Raw genomic sequence first — 12,121 nt, forward strand, 5'->3', positions numbered from 1 at the left:
GCGCATGTGGCTGCCACTCAGTAAATGTTAGTATCGCTTCCGTTCTTTCCAGCCTGGTGGCCAAAAAAGGGATAGTCCAAATTTGCCTCCTATGGGAATATTAGAGTTCTCACTCTTTTTTTTGGGCTGGAGCTGAGGCCGGCTTGCATTCCAGTGGCAATCGGCGTGAATTCTGCTTATATGAGGTGACTTATTTTGCTTCTCTTAGCGCCTAAGAAACTTTTATCAACTGTTGACTTTGACTTTCCAAATCTTAGGGTGGAGCATGGCAGCAGAAGCTGGGGAGCAGCAGTGGTGCACAGAAGTTGGAAGCCATCAGTGGCAGTACAGGGTTTATGGGGAATTTGTTAATTGGATTGAAGGGAAAGCCTTTGAGAGTATAGAAGGACCTGGCAGGAGAGAGGCAGTGAAGCTTCTGTGGGGAGCATAACAGAAGTGTTCTGAACTAGTCAGCCTGGGTTCAAATCTTGCCCCTGCTATCTTTTGATCTGAGGTCAAGAGTCTTCATTTCCAGGTGCCTCAGTTTTCTTATCACTAAAACAGCAGTGAGTAGCAGTGACCCCTTTACAGGGTTATTGTGGAGACTAAATGAGACAAAATAAAAATCACTTAGCCACTGTTACAACTATCATCATTTATACGATTTTTTTTAGAGTGTGCGCCCAGAGAGGTAAGGCATATATCACACCATTGTTTTTCTTGTCTTTCAGATGACCCTGACTTTTTTCGTTTGTGGAAGTACTGTTGTAGTCTCTCCTGTTATTCTAGACAGCCTGACGTGTGTATTATGATTTAGCAGCTTGTTAAATAGCCAAAACCGGTGGCTGCCATGAACAACTTGTGGAGCAAATCGGGCTCAGTTTGTTCTTTGCCGGGACATGTATTTTGTGAACTAGTGTTCATACGTTAATGATAAGTTTTACTGCAACCATTTGGGCTTAATTGGCGTTTTGTAAGAGAGTTGTATTGAGGTTTCTTTAATAAGTGATTTGATTAAAAACCTCTATATCCAGTGTAATTCCATCTCTTTGTTTTTTAAACCTTTTAGCACCAGAGAAAGATCTCCAGTTTTGGAGGTTGATGTTTTTAGTTTTGTAGACTAGGTACAGTTCAGTTTTAGCAGTGGTGGTGGTAGTAGTAGGACTACCTTAGTGTATTTATGTAATACCAAGTATGTAGGTACTTTTGAATTTGGTTTAGCCTGTAAAATATGGATTACAAAAAGTGTGATCTGTTTTGTTCCGAGGAATTGGAGGGAGGAAGCTTGGAGTATTTCTGAGATGAACACAGAGATGGGGAATGATGATTACTGGGAGGGCACATAGACCTACGATTTATTATTATTATTATTTTTTGAGACAAAGTCTCACTCTGTCATCCAGCCTGGAGTGCAGTGGCACAATCTTGGCTCACTGCAACCTCTGCCTCCTGGGTTCAAGCGATTCTCCTGCTTCTGCCTCCTGGGTAGCTGGGCTTACAGGTGTGTGTCACCACACCTGGCTCATTTTTGTATTTTTAGTAGAGACCGGGTTTCACCGTGTTGGCCAGGCTAGTCTTGAACTCCTGACCTCAGGGGATCACCCGCCTCGGCCTCCCTAAGTGTTGGGATTACAGGCATGAGCCACCGTGCCCGGCCACGATTTAATTATTTTTAGAATGGATAGTCCTAACCACTAAGCATTTCAGGGCGCCACCCTGTTTCTGTAGGGCATAGTGACATCCTAAATGGAAGGAAGTCTGGTAAATGCTGTTCTCTCAAATGCAGGGTTTTGGTGGATTTTTTTCACACATATTCTGTAAACATCTAAGATCTGTTCACTATTTGACTCTGATTGATTGGGTAATTTATTCAACAAATAGTACTTGAGAGCCTATGATTTACCAGCTTCTGTTGTGGGCCTGTGAATATATTGGGGTACAATGACAGATGAGGTCTTGTCTTTTGGAAACTTAACACAATTGTTGGGGGCGGGGGACACAAAAGGTAAGCAAATAAATTACAAATTGAGAAAAGTAACAGAGGTGTCCAGTTCAGGACTCTGATAGACACTGAAAAGGGGGAATGAAGTTCTTTTTGGGGAGAGTGAGGAACCAATTTTGTAGGATGTCAAGGAGAGGGTATCCAGGTAGAGGAAACAGTAAGTGCCCCACCTGGAAGATGGGAAGAATTTAGTGTGCTTTTGGAACTGAAAGGAGGCCAGTTGTGTTTGACACTTTGGAGAGTGATTACAGTTGAGTTGGAGAGGTCACGTTATTAGGGAAGCCATTGAAGCCTTCTGATGGTACGAAGGATTGCCGTCTCTTTCTTTCTCTAATATGTGTAGACACATAAATTATTTACACAATTTTTTTTTTTTTTTTTTTTTGAGATGGAGTTTTGCTCTTGTTGCCTGGGCTGGAGTGCCATGGCGCGATCTCGGCTCACTGCAACTTCCTCCTCCCGGTTCAAGCGATTCTCCTGCCTCAGCCTCCCAAGTAACTGGGATTACAGGCATGTGCCACCACGTCTGGCTAATTTTGTATTTTTAGTAGAGACGGGGTTTCTCCATGTTGGTCAGGCTGGTCTCAAACTCTCGCCCTTAGGTGATCCCCTTGCCTCGGCCTCCTGAAAGTGCTGAGATTACAGGCATGAGCCACTGCATGCAGCCTACAACACGTTCAGTAGTACAGATGAAGGAGGGAGGAAGGAAGGAGTTTAAGGGCTGATTTATGTTTTAAAATCATTTCACGGAAGTATGGAAAATGGATTGTGAGGTACATTAGTTAAGAGACTGAAGATGGTAGTTACCTGACAGAACAAGAAGATAGAGATGGAAGAGTAAGAAGCAGCAGAGATTGGAGAGTAAGTAGGTTTAATAGTCTCTGTAAGCTGCAGTGAGCCATGATCATGCCACTGCATGCCAGCCTGGGCAACAGAGTGATACCTGGATTCAAAACAAGTAAACTTACTCTCGATGGTAGGACATTGTTTGTTTGTTTGTTTGTTTGTTTGTTTTTGAGATGGGAGGCTCGCTCTGTTGCCCAGGCTGGAGTGTGGTGGTGGAATCTTGGCTCACTGCGACCTCTGCCTCCTGGGTTCAAGCGATTCTCCTGCCTTAGCCTCCCGAGTAGCTGGGATTACAGGCACCCGCCGCCACACCTGGCCTCTTTTTTTTTTTCTTCTGGAGGCATTCTTGCTCTGTTGCCCAGGCTGGAATGCAGTGGCACTGTCTTGGGTCACTGCAACCTCTGCCTCCTGGTTTCAAGCAATTATCCCTGCCTTAGCCTTCCGAGTAGCTGGGATTACAGGCGCCTGCCACCGTGCCTGGCTAATTTTTGTATTTTTTGGTTTTTTTCTTGAGACAGAGTTTCTCTCTTGTCACCCAGGCTGGAGTGCAATGCCATGGTCTCGGCTCACTGCAACCTCTGCCTCCAGGGTTCAAGTGATTCTCCAGCCTTAGTGTCCCGAATAACTGGAATTACAGGCGTCCACCACTATGTCCAGCTAATTTTTGTATTTTTAGTGGAGACGGGGTTTTGCCATGTTGGCCAGGCTGGTCTTGAACTCCTGACCTCAGGTGATCCGCCTGGCTCGGCCTTCTAAAGTGCTGGGATTACAGGCGTGAGCCACCACGCCTAGCCTGCGGCAGGACATTGCATTCTTTTTTTTTTTTTTTTTTGAGACAGAGGTCTCAAAAGGAGGTTGCTCACTGCAACCTCCGCCCCTCCAGGTTTTTTTTTTTTTTTTTTTTTTTTTTTTTTTTAAGCGGAGTCTCGCTCTGTCGCCCGGACTGGAGTGCAGTGGCCAGATCTCAGCTCACTGCAAGCTCCGCCTCCCGAGTTTACGCCATTCTCCTGCCTCAGCCTCCGGAGTAGCTGGGATTACAGGCGCCTGCCACCACGCCCAGCTAATTCTTTTGTATTTTTAGTAGAGATGGGGTTTCACCATTTTGGCCAGGCTGGTCTTGAACTCCTGACCTCGTGATCCACCCGCCTTGGCCTCCCAGAGTGCTGGGATTACAGGCGTGAGCCACCGTGCCCGGCGACATTGCATTCTTAATCTGTGGCCTGTGGACTCCAGGGAGCCTGAGAACTCTGTAAAATGTTTTTGAGTAGGGGTGCATTTTTTCAAGGAAAATGTGTTCTCCTACCATATTCATTAGAGTTTCAAAAAAGTTAAGAACTACTGTTCTAGACCGTATAATGCAGCTTTATAATCCATACAAATGTAGGCTGGGCATGGTGGCTCCTGCTTATAATCCCAGCACTTTGGGAGGGTAAGGTGGGAGGATCCCTTGAGCCCAGGAGTTCAAGGTATCAGAGAGCTATGATTGCACCACTGCACTCCAGCCTGGGCGATAGAGCCAGACCCTGTCTCTAAGGAAAAAGAAAGGTAATTGCTCAAGGCTTACCAAGGCAGTAAGAGGCCACAGATACCCTTTCTAAAAGATTGACTGTATTAATTTTTCAAGGGGACTAATTTTTGTTTTTTTTTTTTTTTGAGACGGAGCCTTGCTCTGTTGCCCAGGTTGGAGTGCAGTGGTGTGATCTCAGCTCACTGCATCCTCAGCCTCCCAGGTTCAAGTGATTCTCCTGCCTCAGCCTCCTGAATAGCTGGGACTACAGGCGCGTGCCACCACACCTGGCTAATTTTTGTATTTTTAGTAGAGACATGGTTTCACTGTGTTAGTCAAGATGGTCTCCATCTCCTGACCTCGTGATCTGCCCGCCTCAGCCCCGCAAAGTGCTGGGATTATAGCGGTGAGCCACTGCGCCTGGCCTATATTTTTTTTTTTTTTTGAGGGTAAGTAGTATGTTTTAATGATGTGCTGTAGAAATCTTAGGTTCTTTTTTTCTGGAAGATAGGGGCTGGTTTTGCCCATAGTGAGGAAGCTAAAATTTGGTGAGCCCAATTTGACAAAAATTCATTTGCTAATGTTTTCCTTCATTGAATTTTGTTTACAGTACATATTTTAGGCGTTCCAGAAATGGAGCTTTTTGTTTGTTTTGTTTTGTTTTGAAATGGAGTTTCACTCTTGTTGCCCAGGCTGGAGTGCAATGGCGCAATCTCAGCTCACTGCAACCTCTGCCTCCTGGGTTTCCGACCTCAACTGATCCTCCTGCCTTGGCCTCCCAAAGTGCTGGTATTACGGGCATGAGCTACTGCGCCCAGCTCCCCTGCCCCCCCCCCCCTTTTTTTTTTTGAGACAGAGTCTGTCTGTTGCCCGGGCTAGAGTGCAATGGCTCGATCTCAGCTCACCGCAACCTCCACCTCCCAGGTTCAAGTCATTCTCCTGCCTAAGCCTCCCGAGTAGCTGGGATTACAGGCATAGGCCACTATGCCCAGCTAATTTTGTATTTTTAGTAAAGGTGGGGTTTCTCCATGTTGGTTAGGCTGGTCTCGAACTCCCAACCTCAGGTGATCTGCCCGCCTCGGCCTCCCAAAGTGCTGGGATTACAGGCATGAGCCACGGCACCCAGCCCCGGCTAATTTTTTTTGTATTTTTAGTAGATATGGGGATTCGCCAAGTTGGCCGGGTTAGTCTTGAACTCCTGACCTCAGGTGATCCACCTGCTTTGGCCTCCCAGAGTGCTGGGATTACAGGCTTGAGCCACCGCACCCGGCCTAGAAATGGGGTATTTTAACTGTGCTTTCCTTCAGTGATTAAGTGTGTCAGATATATACTCATGTCTTTTGTAGTGTATTTTCAGGTAATAGTGTGTTTTTGGAAGCACAGGATGTGCTTTCTGCCACAGAGTTGAGTATTACCACTGAATAAAGCATGTATTTAGGCAGATGTTTTCAACTTCTGCCTAAAAAGTTTTATGGACTAAATCCAATCTGCTGATATGTTTTCTTTGGCTCATACAGTGTTGTAAATTTGAATTCGTTGTCCACATTTAAAAAGGAGATTTTGTATAAAAATGTGGATTCAGGCTGCTTTTGAAAAAGCAGATCTGGCAGCCATGGACCTGCTTTTCTGCTTTGCAGCAACTGTCTTTTATAGTTGGGGCATGTCATCTCCAGTTTGCCCTAGACTCTGCCAACAAGCTGACATGTAGCCCTGACATGGACAGAGTGTCAGTTAGTGTTTACTGTTTTATACCTTTATATTACTTGTATATTTTACATCTTTTTTTTTTTTTTTTTTTAAACTTCTTCTGGATATGTCATAGAGGTCTCTGATACTCCCATTCAAACTCACTTTGCTGTCTTACATCACCATTTATCTTATTTTTTCCGTCTTGGCACCTTATATCCTTCCTTTGTTCCTTAAAAAAAAAAAAGAAAAAAAAGATTTTAGGCAGCTTTGAAAAATGGAGTTGATAATCCCAGTGCTTTGGGATGCTGAGGTGGGTGGATCACGAGGTCAGGAGATCGAGACCATCCTGGCTAACACTGTGAAACCCCGTCTCTACTAAAAATACAAAAAATTAGCCGTGTGTGGTGGCGGGCACCTGTAGTCGCAGCTACTCGGGTGGCTGAGGCAGGAGAATGGCGTGAACCTGGGAGGCGGAGCTTGCAGTGAGCCGAGATCGTGCCACTGCACTCCAGCCTGGGCAACAGAGCGAGACTCCGTCTCAAAAAAAAAGGAAAGATGGAGTTGAAACAATGGAGGGGAACCCCCAAAACACTGAATTACTTTGTTTCCAAACTGAAGAAACCCAGACTTTCAAAGCATAGAGGCATTGGTCTGACCCCTGCCTGTGCCTTCTTTAGCTGGTATGTGTTCAGTGTCCTCACTTTCGTTCTGCTTGATTTGCTTTACAGCATCTGGAATGTTGTCACTGCGTAGCTTGGCCTGTCTCAGAAGATAGAAGGCCAAGCAGATTTGTTGAATGTCTGCTTATAAGACTTTTGACTCTTGGCCGGGTGCGGTGGCTCAAGCCTGTAATCCCAGCACTTTGGGAGGCCGAGACGGGCGGCGATCGAGACCATCTTGGCTAACATGGTGAAATCCTGTCTCTACTAAAAATACAAAAAACTAGCCAGGCGAGGTGGCGGGCGCCTGTAGTCCCAGCTACTTGGGAGACTGAGGCAGGAGAATGGCGTAAACCTGGGAGGCAGAGCTTGCAGTGAGCTGAGATCCGGCCACTGCACTCCAGCCCGGGCGACAGAGCGAGACTCCGTCTCAAAAAAAAAAAGATTTTTGACTCTTGTCCTGAGACATAACAACTAAGATTATTCTATTATTTTTTAAAATAAACTATGAAGTCCATTGCATTGTTTTCAGTAATGCCATGTGATTTGTGTGTGTGTGTGTGAGGTTAACAACTCAATTTCCTTTTTCTCGATTTTGGTAAAAAGGATGGCATGAATAAAGGATTGATAGAGGAATGCGTAGAGGTGAGACTGTATTGTAAAGTTAATGAGGAAGTTTCTTTACTCAAGAGCTTTCTATTATATCAGGACTTCACAGAAGATGGTCCCAGTTTATCTAAAGACTATGTCTTAGAGTCTTGACTAATTCCTTTGGCTTGCAAGACTATCGACTATCAGAAAAAAACTTTTCATATGAAGGTGATTGAGGAATTGGTCAGATTCCAGTGTTGGGTTGCCAAATAGAAAAAGAGAATTAGGCTGGGCGCGGTGGCTCAAGCCTGTAATCCCAGCACTTTGGGAGGCCGAGACGGGTGGATCACAAGGTCAGGAGATCAAGACCATCCTGGCTAACCCGATGAAACCTCGTCTCTACTAAAAAATATAAAAAACTAGCCGGGCGAGGTGGCGGGCGCTTGTAGTCCCAGCTACTCGGGAGGCTGAGGCAGGAGAATGGCGTAAACCCGGGAGGTGGAGCGTGCAGTGAGCTGAGATCCGGCCACTGCACTCCAGCCTGGGCGACAGAGCGAGACTCCGTCTCAAAAAAAAAAAAAAAAGAAAAAGAGAATTAGTGGCTGGGTGTGGTGGCTCACGCCTGTAATCCCAGCACTTTGGGAGCCTGAAGTGGGTGAATCACTTGAGGTCAGGAGTTTGAGACTAGCCTGGCGAACATGGTGAAACCCATTTCTACTAAAAATAGAAAAATTAGGCAGGTGTGGTGGCGTGCGCCTGTAATCCCAGCTACTTGGAAGGCTGAGGCAGGAGAATCACTTGAATCAGGGAGGCAGAGGTTGCAGTGAGCTGAGATTGTACCACTATATTCCAGCCTGGGCAACGGAGGAGACCCTGTCTCAAAAAAAAAAAAAAAAAAAAAAAGAAAAAGGTTAAATTTTTAAATATAAGAAATTCTTGTTTCAGGCATAAGATGACCCTTTACATAGCCTTGCTTTGTATACTCAAAGTTCTTACTACGTTAAGTGTTAAGGAGTTGCTGTATTTTGGTTTTGGCACTTTTGATGTATCTTTATATATATGTATCTGTTACACTGGGAAATGTCCTGAAAGAGACCTTTGTTGACTCCTCTTCAAAAACTGTTACTGTTTCCCTCCCCAACCCTACATTATTGCTATATAACATAATATTTATTTTTAATGTATTGTGTTTCATCCTTCACCTCTTTAGAGAGTAAGAAGGGATTTGTTTTATTCAATGTTGAATGCAGTCCCTCCCTAGGACATTGAGTCACGTAGAAGAGGCATAGTAAATATTGATAAAAGGGTGAGTTAATATGGGAATAAGTAAATAAGTGACTTGGTGGCAGTCTCTGGAAGTGCTCCCATTGTCAAGTCCTAGTTCACTCAGATTCTGTTGTTAGTTGAAAATAATTTGTACAGTGGTAGGTGAGTAGATTGCCAAGGGGCAAGAGGGTACTTTCTGGAGTGATGGAAATATTCTCTGTTTTGGTTGTGGTGGTGGTTGTACAGTATGTTTTATCAAAACTCATCGAACTGTTTTTTGAGGCAGAGTCTCGCTCTGTTGCCCAGGTTGGATTGCCGGGGCCCCGTCTTGGCTCACCCTCCCAGGTTAATGTGATTCTCCTGCCTCAGCCTCCTGAGAAGCTGGGATTACAGGCACACACCACCACTCCCAGCTAATTTTTATGTTTTTAGTAGAGACAGGGTTTCACCATGTTGGCCAGGATGGTCTTGAGCTCCTGACCTCAGGTGATCCACCTGCGTCAGCCTCCCAAAGTGCTGGGATTACAGGTGTGAGCCATTGCGTCTGGCCATCGAACTGTATTCTTAAGGTGTGTACATACATTGTGTGTGAATTAAAAAGTTGATTTGGCCGGGCACAGTGGCTCACGCCTGTAATCCCAGCACTTTGGGAGGCTGAGGTGGGCGGATCACGAGGTCAGGAAATCGAGACCATCCTATCTAACATGGGGAAACCTCGTCTCTACTAAAAATACAAAAAAATTAGCCGGGTGTGGTGGCGGGCGCCTGTAGTCCCAGCTATTCGGGAGGCCAAGGCAGGAGACTGGCGTGAACCCGGGAGATGGAGCTTGCAGTGAGCTGAGATCCGGCCAGTGCACTCCAGCCTGGGCGACAGAGCGAGACTCCGTCTCAAGAAAAAAAAAAAAGTTTATAAAAATTTGTGTTCAAACCCATTCTATCAAGACTATTCGCCAGAACTGTAGGTAACTATAATAAATAGGTTGTAATAATAATAGTTTTCTGAGTTGTCCTTCTCCTTCAGTCAGAACAGTTGTGCATTTATATTTTATACTTTGAGGCTCTGCTTAACATTTCATTTTTTGTTTTTATTTTTGTTTTGAGATAGGGTCTTGTTTTGTCACCCAGGCTGGAGTGTGGTGGTGTGATCACGGCTCACCACAGCCTGGACCTCTTGGGCTCAGGGAGTCCTCCCACCTCAGCCTCCTGAGTAGCTGGGACTACAGGTATTCACCGCCATGCCTGGCTAATTTTTGTAGTTTTATAGAGACAGGGTTTCACCATGTTGCCCAGGCTGGTCTTGAACTCCTTCCTCAGCCTCCCAAAGTGCTAGGATTACAGGTGTGAGCCATCACACCCTGCCAACATTTTATTTTTAAAAAGCTAAAACTAGTAAGTCCCCTAATACTCTTCTACCCTACCCCAGGGTTTCTTCAAGCAGAGCACACATTTTATGAAAGCCCTGGTGGGGCAGGGAGGTATCTTCATTTTCTCCCCCCTGCTCACAGACAGATGCCGGTTGAAAAAATTCAGACATTACAGAAAAATAGGTAATGTTGAAAGTAAAAGTTTCTCGTAATGTCATTCTTCAGGCCAGTGTTTGGATATGTAGAAGAGATTTTTACTGTTTTGTTAGGTTGTATGTATATATATCTTTTCCTTTGGCACTAGTTGAAGGTATGTCTGAATAGTAAAGATAAATAGGAACCGTGGAGGAGAAATAGGGATACACTTCTTGGGTTTGTTTATTATGAAAGCTTAATATTTAGCATCTTGCTTCAGAAGAACTTAAATTGTAAAAGCCCATTCTGATGATTCCGCTTTTCCTTGAAAATTTAGAAGGTGGCATTAATTCTTGGGTTAATGGTGAATGCTTTGTCTTATTCATAGAGTAGAACCTTGCTTCTTCCTTTATATCTATTTCAGTCTTTTTTTTTTTTTTTCGAGTTGGAGTCTCTGTCTCCTAGGTTGGAGTGCAGTGGCACGATCTTGGCTTACTGCAACCTCTGCCTCCCAGTTCAAGCAATTCTCCTACCTCAGCCTCCCGAGTAGCTGGGATTACAGGCGCCCACTACTGCGTCTGGCTAATTTTTGTATTTTTAGTAGATTGGGGGTTTCGCCGTGTTGGCCAGGCTGGTTTCGAACTCGACCTCAGGTGGTCTGCCCACCTTGATCTCCCAAAGTGCTGGGATTGTAGGTGTGAGTCACTATGACCAGCCTGTTCAATTTTAAATGGAGGTAGAGGCCGGGCGCGGTGGCTCAAGCCTGTAATCCCAGCACTTTGGGAGGCCGAGACGGGCGGATCACGAGGTCAGGAGATCGAGACCATCCTGGCTAACACGGTGAAACCCCGTCTCTACTAAAAAATACAAAAATCTAGCCAGGCGAGGGTGGCGGGCGCCTGTGGTCCCAGCTACTTGGGAGGCTGAGGCAGGAGAATGGCTTGAACCCGGGAGGCGGAGCTTGCAGTGAGCTGAGATCCGGCCACTGCACTCCAGCCTGGGCGACAGAGCGAGACTCCGTCTCAAAAAAAATAAAAATAAAAAAAATAAATGGAGGTAGAAATCTCTGTCTGGCTCCAGTGGGGTTATTGTGATGGTTAGATGATTAACCCAATGCCAGGCGTGTGGTAGGTATTCATTCAACACGTGAATATCATTATTACTTTCTTATTTCTATGAAGATTTTGACACCATAGATACTAATATTATTGTATATGGAAACAAGAAGATAGGTTGTTTGATAGCTATTTGGAAAAGGAAAGTAGTCATAAAAAGTTAAACCTGAAAAGACAATGAGAAACACTCAGAACCCTCAACCCACAGCAGTTGGAAAGAACAAAGGATACCAAAAAGGCATATTTTAAGATAGTGAAGGAAGAAAGGTGTAATTTTTCTTTTTTTTTTTTTTTTTTTTTTTTGAGACGGAGTCTCGCTCTGTCGCCCGGGCTGGAGTGCAGTGGCCGGATCTCAGCTCACTGCAAGCTCCGCCTCCCGGGTTTACGCCATTCTCCTGCCTCAGCCTCCCAAGTAGCTGGGACTACAGGCGCCAGCCACCTCGCCCGGCTAGCTTTTTTTGTATTTTTTTAGTAGAGACAGGGTTTCACCGTGTTAGCCAGGATGGTCTCGAACTCCTGACCTCGTGATCCGCCCGTCTCGGCCTCCCAAAGTGCTGGGATTACAGGCTTGAGCCACCGCGCCCGGCCGTAATTTTTCAATAAATGGTTCTAGAACAATTGGTTGACCGTTTTGAAAATTAGATAATTGATACTGACAAAATAAGTCTCATATGAAAACCAGAGAGATACAGATGAAATTGAGATACCATTTTCTTCCTGAGATTTCCACTATGACAAAAAAATATGATGATTATTGTTGGTGAAGGTTTGGAGAAATTCTCAGACACTGATGGTAGCAGTATAAATTGCTGTAGCCTTTTCTAGAGGACAACAGTATGTACTTCGATAAACACACCTTAAGGATTTCCTATTGAACGGGTCCTTAAAGATAAGAATAATCATCACAATATTATTTATGTAAGTGAAAAATCGATAGCAACCTAAATATACGTTACCATGGGACTGCT

General features: G+C 44.9%; 1 protein-coding gene across 3 annotated transcripts in view; it reads left to right on the forward strand.

Annotated features, from left to right (window-relative positions):
* The window catches only part of THRAP3 (thyroid hormone receptor associated protein 3), a 99,420-nt gene that overhangs the window by 17,827 nt on the left and 69,472 nt on the right, over nt 1–12,121 (forward strand). The gene's annotated exons all lie outside the window — the stretch shown is intronic.

Source organism: Rhinopithecus roxellana, chromosome 12 (genome assembly GCF_007565055.1).
Source record: "Rhinopithecus roxellana isolate Shanxi Qingling chromosome 12, ASM756505v1, whole genome shotgun sequence".
NCBI lineage: Eukaryota > Metazoa > Chordata > Mammalia > Primates > Cercopithecidae > Rhinopithecus > Rhinopithecus roxellana.